Consider the following 22201-nt stretch of genomic DNA (forward strand, 5'->3'; position numbering starts at 1 on the left):
ATTGACTGATACGGAATTAAATAACACTGAACCACGTAGTGAGAAAGTCCCCACTCTAATCCTGAGTCCACCAAGGAAAAAGACCCGGTTTGGTGTTAGCCTGTCTCAAAGAGTTGCCTTTTTTTCCTTCCAAAAAGAAAAGGCATAACTTTCGGTAGGTCATTGAGGGTGGCTAGAATTTAAGAATGTTTAGACTTTATCCTATTCATTTTTAAGGTTCTTTCTTTTCATAAGAATACCATTTATGGTAGAAATATGAAGTATCCTTTTGAAACAAATTTCAAGTTTTAAAAAACGAATCATTTAAGAAAAATATTATGTAAATAAAAGGACAAGAGATCTTCAGTGTTAGCAAAAACCTGACGGTGATTCTCGAATGGCTAATGTCCAGGAGGCACTGCTTTAACGCTTGGGAGTGAATTTGGTTAGAATTCCAGACATTAGGAAGGCGCTCCTGCAGAGAAGAGGCTAAATTTTACAAGAGGTCTTGAGTCCAGGGTAAGACAAAGATCTAAGGCCAAACAACGGTGGCTAGAGATTGGTTTGAACTGTTAAGTGTCCAGGAAAATTACAGAATAGAGAAGTAAATGCAACCTACTTGGTGCTCCCCCATGATGATGTCTGGATCTCCCATAAAAGCAAAATAGGGCAAAAGGATAGAAGGTGTGGACCTAACACATTGCTAGAAACCATTTCCAAGTAGAAGAGATCCCATGAACCTTTAAAGAAGGACCCTTCGCTCCAGCATCTACACACCTAGTGTCCCTTTACCACTGTCTCTGGGGCTAGCCTGCTACTTCCTTCTAGTCAGGGAACCCCTCTTCCCATTTTCCTTTGCATCCTTCCAGAAACAGCTGTTATGTGGGAACACTTATTCCACACTCTTCAGGTTTCCGTGTGGAGGGAGTGGCACCAGAGTAACACTTCCGGGCCTCATGCTCCGCCCCTCACTCGCTCCTTCACTCCTGATTGGAGGGGGCATCCAGTGTCCGCCTTCTGGATTGGTGGAACTCACACATAACAGACGCTTGGCAATTCCGCACACCTCCTCCCGACCCCCGGGGAGCAGGAACATCCTTACACTTATTTCTTTTTCATATTTTATTTTTAAGTAATCTCGACACCCAGCGTGGGGCTCACACGCACAACCCTGAGATTAAGAGTTGCAGTCTCCACCAATCGAGCCAGCCAGGCACCCCCTTACACTTATTTCCGCAGAGTCCTACACTGCGGGTGCTGGGTCAAAGGATACGTGCATGTAATTGATTTTACATTTAATTTTTTGGCTCGATTTAGCACACTGGACACTTGGTGCTGTGCCACCTATCATCAAAGTTGACCTACTGGACCCACAGCTGTGCATAGTCCCACGACGGTGGAGAAGCCTCAATGCCATGTCTTTGACTTATTACCACCCTTAAGTCCCCAGGAAGTGTAATTCTGGCCAATAGAGACCAGCCTCTGCCATCTGGGCCTCCCTTGGCAGTGGTGCTCTCCTAGGGACACGTACCCATCTTCCCTCCTGCAGAGGGTCTCCATGCATCCTCTCTGGGGATACTGAAGGACAGACAACCCGCCGGGGCTGGGGGCGCACGAAGGCCAGCCCACCAAACCCAAGGGGGCACCAGATTTATCCTTGCCATTCACAGACATTTATTTTCCCTCCAAAAAATGTCGTGCTGAATGTCAATGCCTCTTGTTTCCCTTGGTCCTTAAGGCCTTCAGTGCTCTACCAGGCTGGAATGGTCTGTTTTCTGGAGCAGAGTTCCCTGGAGGACACCCTCCCTTCCCCCACTCAGCTGGTTCTCCCTCGTGTTGTCTGGGTCTCAATTCCAACAGCCTCTCCTTTGACAAGCGCTCAGATCACCCGATGAGAAGCGCCCATGCCCCCACTCTGGTACTGTGTTTCCTCTCCCCCTAGTTCGTTTCCTTCCAAGGACTCTCACGGTCTCAAAGTAGCTAATTTTGTTGACTTGTTTATTACCTGTCCACTGTTTGCAGCCATGCCCGGTGCACAGAAAGCTATCTCCTATCGTCCGTAGTTCTTTTTTTTAATGTTTTATTTATTTTTGAGAAAGAGAGACAGCGTGAGCAGGGGAGCGTCAGAGAGAGGGAGACACAACATTTGAAGACAGGTTCCAGGCTAGCTGTCAGCACAGAGCCTGACATGGGGCTCGAACCCGCAAACCACGAGATCATGACCTGAGCCAAAGCCGGACACTCAACCGACTGAGCCACCCAGGCACCCCTATGGTCCATAGTTCTAAAAACATATAACTGTGAAGGTTCTCGGAAAACCCAGAGCCCTGATCGTCCAGAGGCAGGAACTGAGACCAGGAACAGAGACCGTGGCTTGCTCCGATCCCACAGCAAAGCAGGAGCGAGGTCAGGACTGCAGGTGTCCTGAGCTCAGTGGGAGACCCCTCAGAAGATGGGAGAGGGGTTTTCGATGTCGACAAGCATTTGCCAGCACAGCCTCTGCCACGGGCCAGCACACATTCACCAGGCAGGAATGCAAGCCACAGTGCAGCTCCCTTTGGTGGAGTCTCCAGGGGCTGAGCCGGATGCTCTGGAAGGCCACCTGGGCTTGGACGTCACCCCTGCCCGGAGGTGGGAGGCCGCACAGGTGAGCTTTTCAAGTCCCAGTCTAGAAATCAAAGTCTTAGGACTTGTGGGACTTCTCTTTTAAAAGATATGGTTTGATCTATAGAATACACGTGATGACTAAGAAAAAACAAAACGCAACATAATAGAACCAAAGGCAAGTGATGAAAAAAAACCCACAGCCTCCGCCCGGCCCTGGCTCCGGGCCTCTGGAAGCAATTCCTTTTTAACCCCTTCAGCTGTGTTTTCCCCAGAGTTCCATATTTCCAAACAAGACGCATGCACTTCGATTTCCTGATTCATCCACTGTGTTTGGGTTTTTGTTTTTGTTAGATTTTATTTTTTAAGTAATCTCCGCACCCAACCTGGGGCTTGAACTCATGACCCCAAGATCAAGAGTCATGAGCTCCACCGACCGAGCCAGCCAGGTGCCTCCCCACCTGATTCATCTACTGTAAACATCGGCTTCCCGCCCAGGGGTGAGGCTCTTCAGCACCGTCGCCCCCCACCTGCCCCCTCTCTCCGTCTCCATACACTCTTGCCATGGGTCAGTCATCGACCTTTACATTTTGACCCTGTAACTGCGGTCAACTACAGAGCCAAATAGTGTGCTATGATTGCCTTTTTTCCCCTTCTTTTCCTTGGCGTTACTAGGTGCCTCTTCCACCCCTCGGGATCTCCATCTGTTGTCTTTAGTTCTCTCCAAATGTTTACCATTCCGAGTCTTCTGTTGCAGAACCCCAGAAGCAAAGCAAATGCACCATTTCAGTTTCAAGCCCGTGGTCAGACCTCCCTCTCGGGATGTTGGCTCCAGCCAGGCCTCTGCCCTCTGCCGCCTCACCAGCTGCTGCTGCCACATGACAAGAAAGACGGGCCTTCTTCAGGGAAGACTAGCGAACTCGCCCCTGACTGTGACAGCGCACAGGAATGCCCGCGTGCTCCCCAAGACGTGCAGGAGGCAAAGCAGGTCCCTGGGGCGGGGGTGCGCCAAGGGTCAGCCCGTGTGACTCCTCATGATTAAAGATCAAGCTGCAGTTTACACGGCGTGTCTTGTGTCAGACCTTCATGTCAGCCCTGTGAAGCCGGCAAGGCAAGGTATCATTATCCCCACTTTACAGATGAAAGACTGAGGTTCACAAACGTTTCAGGCGATTTGCCGAAGTTGGGCAGGACTGGGATTCCAACCCCCGGATCTCCAACTCTGGCTCCAGGGCATTTTCTGCTACCCTCCACCCTCACGTGCTTAGGACCTGATGACAATCACTTGCAGCCTAATTAACATCAAGTGACAGGGCTCAGGCAGTGTCAGGCCCGGTCTGCATCATTTACCTTTGGTGGGACTTCCCTCAATCTTTGCAGCAGTGGGAGGGAGCTGGGGAGGCGGCGTCTCTGCACCGGCCCATTAGCTAAGGACTGGATATGACTGGGCTGATTAGAGAGAGCCTGATGAAGAAATACACTTTAGGGGCGCCTGGGTGGCTCAGTCAGTTAAGCATGGGACTCTGGATTTCAGCTCAGGTCACAATCAGGTCATGGGATCCAACCCACATTGGGCTCAGCACTGAGAGCGTGGAGCCTGCTCGGGATTCTGTCTCCCTCTCAAAATAAATAAAACTTAAAAAAAAAAACAAAAAACAGAAATACGCTTTGGAGGGGTGCTGAGGGGCTCAGTCAGTTAAGTGCCAGACTTCAGCTCAGGTCATGATCTCGCCATTCCTGAGTTCCAGCTCCAGGTGGGGCTTGGCCCTGACAGCTCGGAGCCTGGAGCCTGGAGGGAGCCTGTTTCAGATTCGGTGTCTCCCTGTCTCTCTGCCCCTTCCCTGCTCACGCTCTGTCCCCCTCTCTCTCAAAAATAAATAATCATTTTTAAAAAAATAGTGGTTCTGGTATTTTTGATCCTATTGGGTCACTCACTGGCCCCACTGCATTGAACGTTGTTTTTATTGATCAACTTGGAGATGGGCCTGGATTTTGGATACAGCTTTTCCTTGTTCACTAAAAAGACTCACCCGGACAGTAGTACATTGATTTCGGTGTGTTGTAGGAACCACGTCAATCTCCAGATCGATGGCCTAAATGCTCTTCATGCTATAAAATACTCCCCCAAATAATCACATAAAACAAGAGAGAACCCAGGGTGTTAGAACTTCAGATTCAAAAGAATTTTTTGCAGGAAAAAGAACCAGTAACTGGGGTAGGAAAAGCAGTGAGTGGGCGCCAGGACCAGGGCGGGGCGGGGGAGGAGAGGGCGTGAAGCCCGGGGAGATGTCGGACAATGGAGATTCTGCACACGCAGACGGATGTTTGCGGCTCAGGCACTGTTAAGTTCTGACGGCGGACGGAGGAGGGACGGCGCTCCCAGAAGTGTCCAGCCACGGCTCAGATCACAGGACACATGGAGGACTGGCAGCTCCTCGCGGACTCCTTAGTAGAGGTGCTGTCCTGCTTTTGCCTTGGTCCGATGTTTGCGCGCGCCTGTGTGTGTGTGTGTGTGTGTGTGTGTGTGTGTGTGTGTGCGCGCGCGCGCGCGCTGCCCATCTAGCGCTGGGTGGGGACAAAGTCCTGCTGGTGACTCACCAGCCCTCCCTCGGCCAGAAGCAGCATTTGGTTTTGCTACTGCTGGTGGGACATCACCGCAGGTCTTACAGGTGAAAAGAAGGTTACGGGACCTGCCAGCGGGCAGTTTAAGGTCCCTCCTCGCCTCCCCTTCCTATAAAGACACCCCCCAACCCCCACCCCTGCAGGGGACCCACCCCGCCAGCCTCTGCGGCTCACAGGAAGCGGCTTTGGCAAGTGCTCCCAACGTGCTGGGGAACAAGAGAGCGAGCCGGCCAGCTTCCTGCGGGGAGAGAGCCCGCTGCCGAGGTGACCGCTTGGCCCACCCTCGGAGTCCTTCCTACAATTTAACCCGGGGCCCGTCCCAGAAACTGTAAGCAGGAGGTCAACCTCGAGGTGCGGAGCTTTTCAAAACAGACCTGAGATGCCTGGCGTCTGGAGGTCCGGGGAGTTCCCTCCGCCCCGAAGCGCGCCACCCACAGCCCCAGCTGGAAAGGCCAAGGCCACCGAGGCTCTGGGCACCGAACTCTAGGGGGAGGGGTTCCAAGAGGGACTCCAAGGCCCACGCGGGGCTGGCGGGCTGGCCTTTCCTCCACCCGCTGCCCTCGGATGGGACAGTGGCTTTGGCCTCTGTTTTCAGGAAGGCAGGGGTCAGCTCAGCCTCCAGCCCTGGTATCTGGACACCAGCCACGCTGGAATATCCAGGCGTCCCAGATGCCCTGGGGCTGGCAGAAGCCCCTTTGCCCTGGGCGGCCCGCTCTGCACTTACTGCGGCTGAGGCTTCTGGGCACAAAGCCAACACTGGGCTCCGCGAAGAGACGGCACCAGACAGGACACTGGGATTTGGCGGTGCTCGGGGGGCAGATGCCACCGAGGACGGTCCTGCCTGCGCAGGCCTGACCCTTTCTGTCCAATGTCTACACTGACGGCAGGCGACATTTAGTGCCTACCGTGTGCCAGGCGTGGTTCTGAGCTCTTATTTATTCCTCACAAAAATACCATGACATGAGTGCTAACAATCAGCCTCCTTTTAGACGTGAAGAAAAGGCTCAGAGAAGTTAAGCAACCTCTCCAAGGTCACACAGCTAGTCAAGGCTGGATCTGGGACTTGCACCCGGGTAGCCTGGCACTAGAGAAATTACAATGTGGCCAACTTAAGTCCGAATTTCTTTTCCCTTTTGTCAGTGAGGTGACAGTCCGTCACATGGAGGAACAAGGGCTAGGATCCCCTTTGCTGGCTAGAAGTCAAAATTAGTCAAAATTTGTTCATATCATCAAATTAGCAGGGGCCGAACTAGGCTCAAACTCTACTACTCACTGCTGGTATTTATTTATTGTTTTTAAAAAATAGTTTTAATGTATATTTACTTCTGAGAGAGAGAAAGGCAAATAGCAGAAGGAGGAGGAGGGGCAGAGAGAGAGACACACACAGAATCTGAAACACACTACAGGCTCTGAGCTGTTAGCACAGAGCCCAATGCGGGGCTGGAACTTGGATGCTTAAAACTGACTGAGCCCCCCAGGCAACCCCAGCTCACTGTTTTCCACTGGAGCGATTATTCACACAATGAGCATTTACTGAGCACCTCCTGTATACCGGGCCCGAGAACACAAATGGGGAAGGCAGGCCCATGTCCCCTGGGAGCTGCCGGGCACAGGAAAACACGGGCAGATAGATCAACATGACGTGACGGCACTTGTGCTGTGAGAACACAGAGGAAGGTGTGAGCCAGCCCCGTGGGGGTGGCATCGGAGGCTCCATGGAGGAAGTGACATCTGACGCTGGTCTCGAAGGGCAGGACGGGAGAATGGGCGGTTTGGCAGGAGAGCCGCGGGGACAGGACCGTCAGAGGCGCCGCACACAAACTGTGAGCAGGGCGTGTGCTGGGCAGGCCCCGAGCTGGGCCAGAGGCTTAAAGGGTCTTGGAAGCTTGCATGTTGTCCTGGAGGTCGTGGGGAAGTGACGAAGGCTTTTATTTTTTTTCAACTTGTTTTATGCTTATTTATTTTTTGAGAGAGAGACAGAGATAGAGCATGAGCAGGGGAGGGGCAGAGAGAGAGGGAGACACAGACCAGAAGCAGGCTCCAGGCTCTGGGCTGTCAGCACAGAGCCCGATGCGGGGCTCAAACTCATGGGGTGTGAGATCATGACCAGAGCTGAAGTCGGGGGCTCAGCCGGCTGAGCCCCCCAGCCGCCCCTTAAGGAGGAAAGTACCGAGATCTGCCTCTGGAAGTCAGAGGGTGGGCTGGAAGGAGGAGAAGGGGGGACACCGTCGGGGCAGATGCCTGGTGAGAAACGAGGGTCAGGACCGAGGCAGCAGCAGGCCGGTGAGCAGAGGCACCAGCGAGAGCTTCTCAGAAGCAGGGTCAGCAGGCCTGGCCCGGGCTGGGGATCGGGGCCCCTGGCGTGAGCAGAGCGGATGCTACTTCCCCAGAGGACAGCGGGTCAGAGCGGGAGGAGCAGGCTGCAGGGCGAAGGCAACGGCCCACTGCGTTTAGCCAGGTTTGGTAACAACGTGGACATGTGTCCAGGCAGCCGGAGTATGGGCGGGACCTTCACTCCGGAGAGAAGAGGAATGGCCAGCAGACCCCCTGCCCCCCCCCCCCCCGCCACCGGTGTCACGGGTGTGCATGGAGCCCACCCAGGAGGTAGGCCAGGGGAGGGGAGGAAGGAGCCGGGGGAGGGGGGGTGGGGTGAAAACCAAGCGTGGGTGGTGGGACCCAGAAACAGAGGCTGGGAGAGGACAGATTAGAGAAGAAGGTGTCACGGGTGCCTGGGTGGCCCAGTCAGCTGGCCAACTTCAGCTCAGGCCATGATCTTGTGGTCACAAGGTCAAGACCCACATCAGGCCCTGTGCTGGCACCTCAGAGCCTGGAGCCTGCTTTGGATTCTGTGTCTCCCTCTCTCTCTGCCCCTCCCCTGCTCATGCTCTTTTTCTCTCTCTCAAAAATAAAATAAACATTAAAATAAAGAAAAAAAACAGAAAAGAAGGCATCAGGCAAACTTGCCGATGACAATCTTAGTGACGTCCATTAAAGCCCTTCTTTATTTTGCTCCCGTGGCACCTGCCGTGGCCAGAGGCCACCCTGCACCTGTTTACCTGGGTGCCCTCGCTCTCCTCTGTGATGGTGTCAGGGACCGTCTGGTGCAGGTGGCACCCCCAGCACTTAGAACAGTGCCCGGTTTGTAAACGGAGCTCAACAAACGTGTGAAATGAATGACTGAACAAGACAGAGTTCAACGAGCTGAACAGCTAAGAAATGGAGCTAGGCTTTTCAAGTTTGATAAGAGAAGAATGAAGAAATATTTCTCAAGGGCCTGGAGCCCCTTCCCAGAGAGAAAACTCTGGAACTAGATGTCTTCACTGGTGAACGTTGCCAAACGCTCGAGGAAGGACACTACCAACTCCGTACAATAGACACCTCCATAAAATCAAAGAGGCAGCCCCCCCGCCCCCCCGCCCCCGACACACACACACGCTCTCATTCCTGGAGGCCGCCTTACCCCGATTCCAAACCAGGCAAGACATCACAAGAAAAAGGCAGACCAACATCTCTCACGTTCATAAGCACACAAGATTTTAACACAATTTTCGCAGATTGCATCCTCCCTTGAAGAAGTGGAATCTACTGCCCCGCCCACTGACCCCTGGCTGCCCCTGTGATTTCTTCCATCAAGAAAAAGCAGTGGAAGTGACACAGTGCCAATGTGGAGCCGGGGCCTCAAGAGGCCTCATGCACTTCCTCTCTCTCTCTGATCAGCTACCACAAGAACGAGCCGGGGGGGGGGCGGGTAGGAGCCTGAAAGGAGCAGAGATGAGCCTTTGCCTCAAAGACCACACTGGGCCGGCCAGCCCCCCACCGACCCAGCAGCTGACCGCAGACCCAGGAGAGCCCAGCCCAGCCCAACCCACAATGCAGAATCGCGACCCAAACACCGTAAAACCTCGGATTACGAGTCACTTGTTTTGCGAGGGTTCCGCAGGACGAGCAAACGCCTCTAATAAATTTTACCCTGATAAACGAGCGATGTCTCACAATACGTGATGCCAGATGTCACATGATGGCAACTGAGCCAATGTTCTTTTTTTTTTTTACAGTAGAATTTTATTTTATTATTTTTTTAAATAGTAAATATTCTGCTACTATGTATTAAATACTGCATGCTTTGTCCAAGCTAAGATGAAACCACATCATAAATCAATAAGCATTTTGCATTTTCTTTCATTATCTACTCAATGAGCCAATGTTCTTGAACTTCGCTTTGATACGCAAGTGCTTTGGATGACAAGCACATTTCTGCAACAATTTATGCTCGCAAACCAAGGTTTGAGCGTAAATATTTTGTTTTACACCATTACGGTTCAGGGTGGTTTGTTACACAGCAAGAGCTAACTGGTACCATGGAAACACTGCTTCGTCAGATTCAGTCCTCAAGGACAGAGAGGGCGGACTCATCTTCGTATTCCCAGAGGTCAAGGTTACTCGGTAATTATCTGCTGAATGTCTGCTGGTGTGGGCTGCTTTTGCAGAAGGTCTAATAACTGTCATCCTGCCAACACTGCTGCCTGCCCCTCAATTAAAGATCTCACAGCTGGAGCATCCAAGGAGCTCTGGAATGATGCCACACCCACCCCCACCCAGAGAGGGCTGCTGGCGTACCTGCAGGCACACAGCATGTCAGCATCGGGGCGGGGGAGAAGATGGAATTGGATTAGATGGCCAGGGGTGAAGCAGGTGTCAAATTCAGGGTGTTACTCATCCTCACAGCCATGAGGCTGGGAATGTTTTTGCTTTCATAGAACACTTTGTATTAGTGACTTTCAAGTAATTCCCAGAGACCGGAGGCATTCAAGTTAACAGCCTAACAGTCATGTGAGGACATTCCTATCCTAAAGTGACAAGAGCTGTCATTTCTTTTTTTTTTTAATTTTTTAGTGTTTTTATTTATTTTTGAGAGATAGAGTGTGTGAGCAGGGGAGGGGCAGAAAGAAAGGAAGACACAGAATCTGAAGACAGGCTCTGTGCTGACAGCTCAGAGCCTGACGTGGGGCTCGAACCCACAAACCGTGAGATCAAGCTGGAAGCCCAACACTTAACTGACTGAGCCACCTAGGCGCCCCAGGAGCTGTCATTTCTGTACATGCATTTTTGCTGGCAATCACGGACCAGGACTCACTCCCTACAACATAGCCAGGCCCAAGGAGCCCCCAGACCTGAAAAGCCAGGCCTGCACCTCCTGCTAAGTTAACACAGGAAGGTGGACAAAGGAGAGAAGATGAACAGGAAGTAATGGGGGCAAAATGCAGCAAGAAAACAGAGCCAGACCGACTAGCAGTGTAACCCATCTGTGCCTCAGGGCCCCCACTGGTAAAATGGGGAGGACAATGACACACATACCTTCTAGGACGCTCAAAGCAGCGTCCGGGAAAACACAGCAGGTGCATGTGCCAGCAATCATGACCATTATCATGGTCAAGGAGCTTCTTAGAACCACCACTCCCCCGGCCATCCCTTCCCATAGAGCCAGCATGCTCTCCTCCTGCCACCACTCTCCCGTGGGACCCTCCACGTGGAAATCAACCAGCAGCACTATCTGGGGGTTAAGAAGGAGAACATAGCGACAGCAGCTCAGGGCATATAGGCTAATATGAGGGGCTATTTCAGGCACTATCCTCACCACACTGACATAGGTTTTCCCCTGTACCGCCTTCCAAATTTCAGGTGCGCCCTGTAATTCCTTTGGTACCAGTGGGTTCCTCACTTTTCAAGTTCACGTCTTTTGGGTTTTTTTTTAATGTTTTTTTTAAATTTTTTTAATGTTTTTTAATTTATTTTTGATACAGAGACAGACAGAGCATGAGAGGCAGAGAGAGAAGGAGACAGAACCGGAAGCAGGCTCCAGGCTCTGAGCTAGCTGTCAGCACAGAGCCTGACGTGGGGCTCGAACCCACGAACATGAGATCTGACCTGAGCCGAAGCCAGAGACTTAACCGACTGAGCCACCCAGGCGCCCCTTAATGTTTATTTTTGAGAGAGAAAGAGAGCATGAGCAGCGGAGGGGCAGAGAAAGAGACAGAGAGAATCTGAAGCAGGCTCCAGCCTCCGAGCTGTCGGCACAGAGCCCGATATGGGGCTCGAACTCAGCAACTGAGAGATCATGACCTAAGGCAAAGTCAGATACTCAACGACTGAGCCACCCACCAGCCCCTAAGCTTACAGCTTTAGAAAAGGAAACCTTGTATCAGGGCTCACATGGAAAATCAACATTGCCTGCCGTTAACCAAGGGTGCTAGGGAAAAGAAATACAATGAAAACAAAACAATGTTACAGGATGCCAGCTAGAAACTGTGGCTGCTGGAAGCCAGGTCCAAAACCAACTTGCTCTCTCTTTGCTGAAACAGGATGTCACAAGTGTTTGGAAAGTTTAAAGACATATTGGCACAAAACTGACCCTTTCTCCTTGGAAGGCTGGAAGAGAACCATTTTAAAGGGATTCTGTTTTATGTAATGCTATTTGTGTCCCCTACCTAGAGCAGCTGTGATCATTAGCTGTTAGCTGTGTCAGCTTGGCTGAGCCAGTTTTCCTGTGAGGGTGTTTTTTGGGTGTGATTAACATTTAAATTGGTGGGCTCTGAGAAAGCAGATTATCCTCTCTAACCGTGGGTGGGCCTCATCCAATCAGGTGAAGGCCTAACTAGAACAACAAGGCTGACCTTCTCCAAGCAAGAAGGAATTCAGTCAGGAGACAACCTTTGGACTGAACTATAGCATCTGCTCTTCCCTGTCTCCAGTCTGCCAGCCCACCTTGCGCACTTTGAACCCACCAATTCCTTAAAATAAATCTCTCTGTATACACACACATTTTATTGGTTCTGTTTCTTGGAGACCTCTAACACAGCATCTCTCCTTTGGGGTTCCTAGCCCATAGATTCACTAACCTGAGAGCTGGCAGGTCACGCCCCTTAACGGGAGGTGGGGGGAGGGTTGGGGGGCAAGTGACCGGAAGAGATTCTCTCTGTGAAACACTCAAGAGCAGGGCAGACGCTGAGCGAGCTGGGAAGCCATCCCCATGAACTTGGAATGGCATTGTGACATTCCCCCACCAGATGCCTGGCGAAGGGTGGGGAGGAACTGCGAAAGAAAAGCTATCCCCCAAATACCTCACCCTCCTGATTGGGTCGCCTCTGAGGACGTTGTGTCCGCAGTTACACTGTCCAACAGTGGAATCGGGAAGCTGACCCCACACAATGAGAATCGCCAACTCATGCAGGCTCGGCTGAAAAGCGCTGGGGAATCTCACAGACCCAGCCCGGCCCGCAGCCTCTGCCCGGATTATTTTTATGGCACCTGGTTTCCATGTGTATGTGCCCCGGGACTGGGGACCTCCCCGCTTCCTGAAACTGTAGCTGATTATCGGGCCCTAAGTCTTTTTGTAAAAAAATTTTTAATGTTTTTATTTATTTTTTTTGAGAGAGAGAGAGAGAGAGAGACAGCGTGAACAGGGGAGGGTCAGGTAGAGAGGGAGACACAGAATCTGAAGACAGAGCTCCAGGCTCTGAGCTAGCTGTCAGCACAGAGCCAGACGCGGGGCTCGAACCCACGAACCATGAGATCATGACCTGAGCCAAAGCCGGACGCTTAACCAACTGAGCCATCCAGGCACCCCAGGCCCTAAGTCTTAGAACAAGGTGTTCCAAACTCCCTCTGCCTGTCACCTTCTCGAGTACTTCATATCAGTCTTTAAATAAACCCACTCGCTAAAAGAAATACACGTATTTTTAAAACAAATCTTCTGGCTCCCTGTTAGTGGAAAATCAGCATCACTTGCTACAAATAGAGTTTGACTGTGAAAACAAATGCTCCCCCCCTCCCAAAGTCCCCAAGTTCTGGCTTGGTGCTGTTGTCTGTCCAAGGGCTGAGCCGAAGACCCGCTCCGTCTGGTTGAAGAAGGGAAACGAAGTTCGAAAGGCGTGAAACGTGTCAGCACCCACTGAGATTTTGCCTCCGTGGAATCAGGATTGTTGAAAGAGAAGTGAAAAGGGAACCACTTTCTCACAGTGATTTCGCACCATTTAATGTTGTGTCCCGTGCCTCCGAAAGTCACTCCAGTGTCGTGCAGAAAACAGCACCTTGGATTGATTCCACTCTACCATGGGCACGTGCCCACCCGGGGACCACAGAGCATGCACACACAACCCCCTTCCTGCCTCCCCACCCACTCAGTTGGGCTAGCGGGGCCCAGAGCCTTTGGAGGGTCTTCCCTTAGACCCAGAGACCCCAGCCCCCACGAGCCAGCTCGAAACCAATGGGAACCTCCCTAGCAGACCTTTCCAAGGTGCCAGAAGCAAGGACAGGACCGGGTGTTGGATTAAAATCCGGGGAAGCAGAGAACCTGGAGCCTTCAAACGATGCTGGTGGGAAGGAAAGAAGGTTCATCCACTTTGGAGAACAGGCTGGCGGCTCTGTGAGCAATTAAAAATGGTAACCAGAGGACCAGCAGCTACACGCCGAGGGGTGTACCCAAGAGACACGGGAACGCGTGTCCCAGGATGTACCTGAACCTTCACCGCAGCATCACTCACCACGGCCGAGAGGTGGAAACAGCCCTGGGTCCATCAGCTCACGAATGGAGACACAACATCGGTAACATCCACATGATGGATTATTATTCAGCCATAAAAAGGAAGAAAGAGCTGAAGAAGCCAGCCACAAGTGGCCACACAGGGCATCATCCCATTTATACGAAATGTCCAGAACAGGCAAATCTGGAGAGACGCCTAAATTCCACAGGGGCTGGTAATCTACCATCCTACCCTCTGACAGCACAGGACGCTCCGCTCCAGAGCCCCGTGGCCGGAGGGCTGAAGACAGCAGGGATGTCCAGAAAGGGCCTTCAGGCGCTCAGTGTCTTGGGAATTCCCACCCAGCCTCCAGGACTTTGCCTCTGAGCCCAGGGAGAGAAGTATTCCCAGGCTGGTCAGCGCCAGCCTGGAAAACCGCTGGCAGAGCCCCAGGCCCCACCTGGGAGAGGTGGGTGGGGCCTCAGGCCAGGCTTCCGGACCCAGCTGGGGACAGGGTGCGGTCCACAGGCCCAGGGGACAAGACGGGAGCACAACTTCCCAGCTGTCTCCAGGGGGGCCTCTAAATTCCCCCCAAAAAGGGGAAGTCTGTGTTAGCAGCCAACACTCCTGGCATCTGGGAGCGGGCAGGGAGTGGGGTGGGCATACCAAGGAGTAAGGGAGACAGTGACAAAGACACCACTGCTATCGTTTCTGCCTGGTCTGTGTATCCCCTGGACCACACGTGACTCATCAGTGTCTTTAAAACACATTCGCTTCGGTCGATTAGTGTTTAAGTGTGTATTACTCCATCAAAGGAAACTCCATATTCCTTGCCAAGCGAATGACATTTTAGTAATACAACTTCAAAATAAATACGAGCATGTCGCAGTTTTTAGCATTTGCCTGTACGCAGCAGAACCATCACCAAACACATGTGGGTGTGCAGACCACACTCTGGGCGTGGCAGGGAGGATGCCTCTTTCGGGCTCTGGCCTAGAAGAATGTGACCCATGTCACGCTGGTATAAACAGCCACTGACCGTGCGGTCCAGGGCCTGACGCGGCTCCAGGCAGAGCTGGCCACAGGAGGGAGGGAACAGCTAGTGTCCTTGCCCCTGTGATCTCGCCCACCCCCCCAAGTCTCTCCCCTCCCTTCTCACCCCCTGCGGCCCCCCCACTGGCTCCTGGCCCACCCCTGGAACCTCCTTCTGGGATCCTCCTCTGGGTCCAGCGGAAAAGAAGGGAGCCCAGGACTCTGCAGTGACTCTCTCTCACTCCGCTCTTCACAGGACAGAGATTCACTGAGCATCTATTATTGCCCGTCAGCTCGGTGCTGGAGGCTGGAGGTACCCCAGTGACCTCGACGATGGGTCCCCACATCCACCAGCCCTCGCCTTCAGCAAAGACCCGCAGAACGAATGGATTGCTTTAGATGCAAGGTTCCCGTCCAAAGCGTAATTCCCAGAATGCCATTCCACATGCACCTGAAACAGGGCGGTCAGGATGGCCTACGGGAGGGGCAGTCTGTCCTCCGTGAGACACGCTGGGGGGTGGAAAGCTCAGGCCCGGGACCCTCAGGCCTGCCCAGATGGCTGACTTTGGAGGAAGAATGCCAGCCTCTGGGACACCCACCAGAACAGGTGTTAACGAAGGAACTTCCCTGGCCCAATGGGCCAGGATTATCTCAAGAGGAGGATGCAGATGTCTGTTTTTACAAAGAGGGGCATGACGGGGCACATCAAGTGCAACAGGGTCTATGGGGTCCACGAGACTTGGATTCAAATCCAAACACAGCAGCTGTGTGAAGCAAAAATTTTAAGACTCCATTTTTCCATCTATAAACAGAAATTATAACAGTCTCTACCTCACAGAGCAGTTGTTCATCTTTTTAAAGAGGTTTATTTATTTTATATTTATTTATTAAAAAAATTTTTTAAATATTTATTTATTTTTGAGAGACAGAGAGAGACAAAGCACAAGTGAGGGAGAATGAGAGGGAGATAACAGAATCTGAAGCAGGCTCCAGGTTCTGAGCTGTCAGCACGGAGTCCGAGGTGGGGCTCAACCCCATGAACTGTGGGATCATGACCTGAGCAGAAGTTGGTCACTTAACCAACTGAGCCACCCAGGCGCCCCAAATGTTTATTTATTTTTGAGAGAGAGAGCGTGCATGCGTAAGCAGGAGAGGGGCGGGGGGGGGGGGGGGGGCGGGGCCAGAGGATCTGAAGCAAGCTCTGTGCTTGCTTTGAATTTGAGCCGATGTGGGGCTCAAACTCATGAACTGAAAGACCATAACCTGAGCTGAAGGCAGATGCTCAATTGACTGAGCCACCCAGGAGTCCCTAAGATTCTCTTTTTAAGCAATCTCTACACCCAATGTGGGATTCGAACCCACAGCCCTGAGATCAGGATTGCAGGCTCCACCGACTGAGGCACTAGGCTCCCTGGGTTGGTGTTCATCTTCAATGAGAAAAAGGATATAAAGCCCGTGGCCAAGGAAACTGCTCTGCACCCCACACCCGCTAGAACAATAGCAATGGTAATTATTATTATTATTGCCAGGGACAACCACGGCAGAATCTTAGCCATTTTCTACTCCCCTCAAATTCCAACCTAAAACGCAGCTCTGGCCCCGGCTCCTGATGTGTCTCTGAATCCTCTCCAAAGCCCCCATTCCCCAAGGCCTCCTGGAACCCTTTCTGGGGGTTCTCACTGTATTCACTGCTGCTCCCCGTTCCATTAACAGCACCCAGGCAGGAACCCCCTTCCACCCACGAGGCACCCACAGTGGGGTGCTCCAAGGGGAATACTCCGCAGGGGCACCTCCCGAGGTGAGGCCCCATCACCCTGGCCGCGGGTTACCGCATGGCACACCCCCCACCCAGCCGCTCCACCAGGCAGCCCGCCTCCCAACGCTGCCCACTCCCGAACCCACAGAACTTGCCGAATTCAGGGAAGAGCATCTTACTATCGTGGAACTTCAGATACAGAGGAAGCTCGTGAATACATTCTCTCTGGCACAGACGGGCGGGGGTCCCCGTGTCTGCCCCTTCCCCTCCCCTCTCTCCAGAGGCAGCCGGCTGATCTATTTTAATGTGTCCTTCATGACACGTTTCCTTGCACCCATATGATACCTATGAGGCCCCAGGAACCCCCGCTAGTTCTTGTTTGTTTTCATACAAAACGCACATTTCCCCCACCGATCGCTTTGCTACAATGTACAGATCTTTCTCTACCAGGACACACAGAAGAACCCGGTTCCTTTTAACCTCTCTGAACTGTCCTGTTCCAACCAATGGATATTCAGGTTGTTATCAGGTTACTTCTATTTTCCAATCTCTGTCTCTGTCTCCGTGTGCCCCTGCAGCAATGCTGTGTGAACATCATGATGTCCGCCTCCCTAGCCAGGTTCTTGGGGACACAGAGGAACGCACCTCCGCCCCGGCCCCTCTCTGCCCTTCCCGCTCCGTGCCCAGTGCTCCCTCCCTGGATCCTGCACACACTGCTCCTCCAGCAGGGTCCCTCCCAGCAGTGGCTGCCTGCCTTCTCCATTCCCAGGTGCACGCCCAGAACCTTCGCTGCTTGGGGAAATCCCAGGGACTCCGCCAAGCCCATCTCGGGTCCTACGGGGGCTTAAGGAAACCCCTGCCCACCGCGACCATGGGCTTCCCTGAAACCATGCCTCTCGACCAGGTGCAAGCATCCTTGGACCCCCACCCCCACCCCGTCCCTCATCAGACCACAGCCTCCTTTGAAAAGAGGGAAATACGCTCACTGCACAGAGTTGCGGAATAATCTCCATCAAGATGAAAGGGGGCGAGTCAGCCTCTCCATCGCCCTTCCCTCGGTTCCCATCTACACCAATATTCGACTCGGAGCAATGTCCAAGGTCATCCAGGCAGCACAAGGACCCGCATTAAAGGCGGAGACTCGCTGGGAAGCTGAGCAGCAGCGAGGTCGGAGGCCGAACACAGGGGTCTCTTGGCAGAGCCACGCTGGGGCGGAGAGCTCACAGGAACCCCAGGGCCGGTGGTGTTTTCAGAAGCGTGAACCGTGCATCTGTCCCCGTCACAGGGTCACCAGTTCCCAGATGGCGGTCACTCCAGGGCTGAGCTCTTGGCTCTGGATCACCCGCGCTTATTCACGACATCCTCAGAGTCGTGGATTAATAATTTTTAGTTGAAACTAAAAGCATTTTAAAGGTGAAAACCTCACCTTGTATCTGTGAAATGGTCTGGGTATAGGCAGATGCAAAACCCCAACTGAGGAAAAAGACACGAATGTTCTTTATGGGTTCAGGCTCAGCTTGCAGAACTCCGAAAACTATCTTGTGTGCCACCAGTGACAACACACTGTGAGAAGCAGTCATGAGAACAAGACCAACGAGACGACTTTGGGTTGTATGGATGGATGGCACATTTTAAAATCATTATTATTTTTTAAGCAAAGGTGGTTTGCCAGATCAATCTGTGATCTTCTGTGATCGGAAGTGTCAGAATCAGGCATGTCCAAAGTGACTTCCTGGGGCGCCTGGGTGGCTCAGGCGGTTGAGCGTCCAACTTCGGCTCAGGTCATGATCTCATGGTTCGTGGGTTCGAGCCCCGCGTCGGGCTCTGTGCTCACAGCTCAGAGCCTGGAGCCTGTCTTCAGATTCTGTGTCTCCCTCCCTCTCTCTGACCCTCCCCTGCTCAGGCTCTCTCTTTCTCTCTCTCTCTCTCTCTCTCTCTCTCAAATAAATAAAAACACTTAAAAATTAAAAAAAAAAAAACAATAAAAAAAGTGACGTCTCTACGGGGAAGCGGTCTGCAGTAAGGGACCTAGCTTCTCCGTCCCTACATCCAGCACAGTGATAGCGAGTTTACACCTGTATTTCTCAAGATAATCTTGAAGCCAAAGGCCATTCCTGGCAACCCCTCCTCTGGCTCTCCACTTAACGATGCTAGGAAGCTTCTAGAAACCGAGGTCATCCAACCTGTCCACAGAGGGCAGGAATTTGGGCAATCTTTTCACCCTCAGTTCCCTTTTCGATCAACAGAAGCTCTACTTGCCAGGGACAGTGGGCGATGTAGGAGCTCAACTCTTCCGGTTGACAACTACTCGTTAGGTACTGCAGATACCACTTGAACAAACCCAACAGCGTCTTCAGATGGGAAGGAGGGAGGGACTCATCTAGCTGGTTCTCCTCCAGCGCCCCTCCTCCCTACATCCTGCCCAGGATGGGCTCACATCCCCCAGAGCCCAACAGCCGTGCCCAAGAGGGACCCAATGCCCAGCGGGAAGTGACGCACTGCCTGCGCGTGCCTTCTTGCCTGCCTTTCTCCCATCGGTATGTGAGCACGGAAGACTCAGCATCCCAGGTGGATGGCATGTCATTATAAGGGACCCTGACCCTGGGGACCTGGCCTGGAAACCCAATAACCACCCCTAGGCCATTGAGCTCCTGGGCGGTGCACCCTTAGAACCAGATCTCCCCCTGGTTCTGCTGACAAGCCGGGTGACCCTGGACGCGTCACCCCATCGCTCTTGAGTGTCCCTCGTTGTCACACAGGGACTTTCTAAGGTTCTCACGCCCTTGAAATTTCCCCATCTTAGCCCTTGGCTGCCCCCAGTGCGGACGGCTCCCACCCCTCCCAGGCCTCTGCCCAAGGCTCGGCTGCCTGGAAGAGCCCAGTGACTGGAACAGATCTACGCTAGTGCTGCGTCACAGCAACACCACCAGCCCCCACCCTGGGTATCCGGTTACCAGCCCAGCACTCTCGCTGGGTGGCAGCTCTGCCTCTGATATTTTTAGACTCCCCCCCCCCCTAATGAGAGCCAGATGCATCTGGAGAGGATTCTACTCTTTGCACTCTGGGTAACTCCCGAGGGGAGCCAGACTCCGTCGCGCCTGGGGCAAGAAGGGGAGCCTCCTTTTCCCACCCCACCACTCCTTCCCTGGACAAGCCGAAGCCAACATCTAAGAGTCAGGCCTCCTGGTCTGTCCACGGTGCCAGCTGCCTGCTTTCCCCATTCCAGCTGCCGCCGCCAATTGCCTGCGAGACACCCAGGGCACACTCTCCCCTCCCAGGAGTCCCGTCACCGACCTTCACCTGCCTCTTCTCGAGGGACTCTGCTCCCGAGTCCCAGTGCCTGGGACCCCAGCCCACCCCTGCCGCCACCCCTGCTCTGTCAGAGCCCCACTTGTCCACAGAGCTGGGAAGCAGCCACATGTTGCCACACACACACACACACACATCTGCCCCCCAAGGAGGGTGATTGGACTCTTCCTCCCAAACGACTCAGCAACCAGCCAGCAATCCGACGGCCATCCCTCTGGCCTTGGAAAAGCATTTCTATATTTGTCTCCACAGATTTCCCTTCCGGGTCACGTCTGGCGGCCTTTACTGTGACAAAGAGCTGGCTTCTGCTGTGTGTCCCCATCAACCAGGAGCGTCCCCGGGGGGTGAAAAATTGGCTGGTTGAGTCAACCTATGAATCAGTCGTTGCTGTAAAATGCAGAGTCTGCACGCACACGCACGTGGCTTCAGCTCCTGCCTGCACTACGTACGCGAGGCTGAGAAAGGAAATCTAGGTGACACATGTGCGTGCAGGGCAGGAAGGGAGGCCCCTGGGAAGTGCCTGTATGGGGGAGGCGTGGTGGAATGGACGTGCCCTGTATTTACAGTTAGATGCCATGGAGCCCTGGTGGTCAGAGAGGGGGGTGGTCACTTGCTGGGTGGGCGGTGCAGCAGCAGCTCCGAGCCTCGCCACCCGGCTGGCCGCCTGTGTCCAGATTTCAGGTGAGTCTCAGTTTCCCCACTTTGGGGACAGAGGAGGCTCCAGGCTATGTGACTCTGGCTCCTCAATCTTTGGTGGGGGCAGAGGCCGCAGATCCCAAATCCCTCAGTGGGAAAACAGGTTTGGCGCCTTCCTGCCACCCCCATGCTCCTCCCTCGGCTGTGGGCTTGGCATCTGCAAAGGCCCCCATGGGCATCTGGGCCCTGTTTTTTCCAGAAGGGTCTCCCCACCCCCACCCCAATCCAGGAAACCCGTCAGGGCCTTTCCAGATGGAGAAGGGGAGGGCTTGAGGAGATGCAGCTGGAGGTTGGACGTCTGGCTTTGGGCATTTACTAGCTCCGTGCTCTTGAGAAACTGCCTTAACGCCTCTAGCCTGGCTCTCCCCACCTGTCACCTGGGAGCAGAGACTGAGGCAGCTGTGTGAAACTTCCAGAAGCGGAGAGCGTGGGTGCACAGAACGCTGCACAGGTGCCCTGCAAAGGCTCCATTACCTTCAGTTCCCATCCCCGTCCCTCCCGGAGTCCTCGGGAGACCAGGGCTCCTGTCCCTTCCTCAGCCTCACTTCTACTTCCGTATACCAAGGCCAAGTTCTGGGACAGGTGGCTTGCAACGGTCAGCGGCCACTGCGACTTCTCATTAATTCAGATGGAAGCAAAGGTGGCTGGAGACTTTCCTTGTTCTAAGTCGTGGTAAAAATACACACAAGCTACCACCGATCATTTAAGCACTGGTAATTGGAGAATTCGGTGACATTAAATATACTCCAAATGTCATGTAACCATCACTACCACTTGTACCCCAAATGTTTTCACCCTCCCCTACAAAAAGCTCCATACCCATGTAAGCAATAGCCCCCCACCCCCGCCCCTGCCCCAGGCAACCTGTCCTTTCTCTTTCTGTCCCTGTGAATCTGCCCCTCCTAGGTGCCTTTTGTCAGGGGATCATACATGATGTGGGCTGCAGGCTTCCAGAGCCCCTTAGCCTTCCTCTGCCTGTCACTTTGCAGGCTGGCCTCTCCATTATCCTCACGGCTAAATTAAACGATCACCCCCTTGACCCGCCCCCCCACAGAGTCTTTGGAGCTTGGAAGGAGGCGGGGCGGCTTTCCCCAAACCTGAAACCGGGCTGTCTGCCTTGTTCCAAAAAATAAGGGGTGGGTTCTGTGGCCCTGAGGGAAGGCTTCGCTCTGCGGGTCCCTCACGTCCACATACCCTCAACCGGCTCCCATTTATGATGTCCCCACGTCAGCCCCAAACCAGGGCCTCTTTGCGGTGTTTGGGATCCTGGATTTAGAGAGTGTACAGTCCCTCTATACTCGAGGTCCGGCCTCCCCTTTCTCTGGGACCCATGGGTGGGGCCCTGCAAGACCCCCACCCCAACCAGAGTGGGAAGGGTGAAACGTCTTCCCAGCGGCGCCTCCAGGCTCCTCCAAGGAAGTTGCTCCCGGTCGCTGGGGGGCGCAACGGAGCCGCAGCCGAGGGGGTCCCCACTGACCCGGCCTGGGCGCAGCCCGTCCCGCCCGCTCGGTAAGGCGGGGGACGGTGCGCCAAGGCGCCGCCGGGGACCTTCCCGCGACGAACGGCTGCGCCGGACGCCCAGAGCCCCGGGAGTGCACCGGCGGGGGCGAGGGGAGCCGCCCCGACTCCTCCCCGAACTTTTCCCGCCCGCCTCGGCGCAAAAGGCGCAGGAAGCAGTCCGGGG

At 53.6% G+C, this 22201-nt stretch overlaps 1 protein-coding gene across 2 annotated transcripts in view; it reads right to left on the reverse strand.

The window, feature by feature from the left end:
• EMP2 (epithelial membrane protein 2) overlaps window positions 1-22201 on the reverse strand; it is a 33955-nt gene that overhangs the window by 11537 nt on the left and 217 nt on the right. The window contains exon 1 of one of the 2 annotated variants that reach the window (XM_029949586.1): window positions 5580-5600. The exons of the other annotated variant lie outside the window; for it this stretch is intronic. The gene's annotated coding sequence lies outside the window, so the exon portion shown is untranslated. Of the gene's footprint in view, window positions 1-5579; window positions 5601-22201 lie in introns of those variants that run through there. 2 annotated transcript variants of the gene reach the window in all.

The sequence above is a fragment of the Suricata suricatta genome, chromosome 8, assembly GCF_006229205.1.
Source record: "Suricata suricatta isolate VVHF042 chromosome 8, meerkat_22Aug2017_6uvM2_HiC, whole genome shotgun sequence".
Lineage (NCBI taxonomy): Eukaryota > Metazoa > Chordata > Mammalia > Carnivora > Herpestidae > Suricata > Suricata suricatta.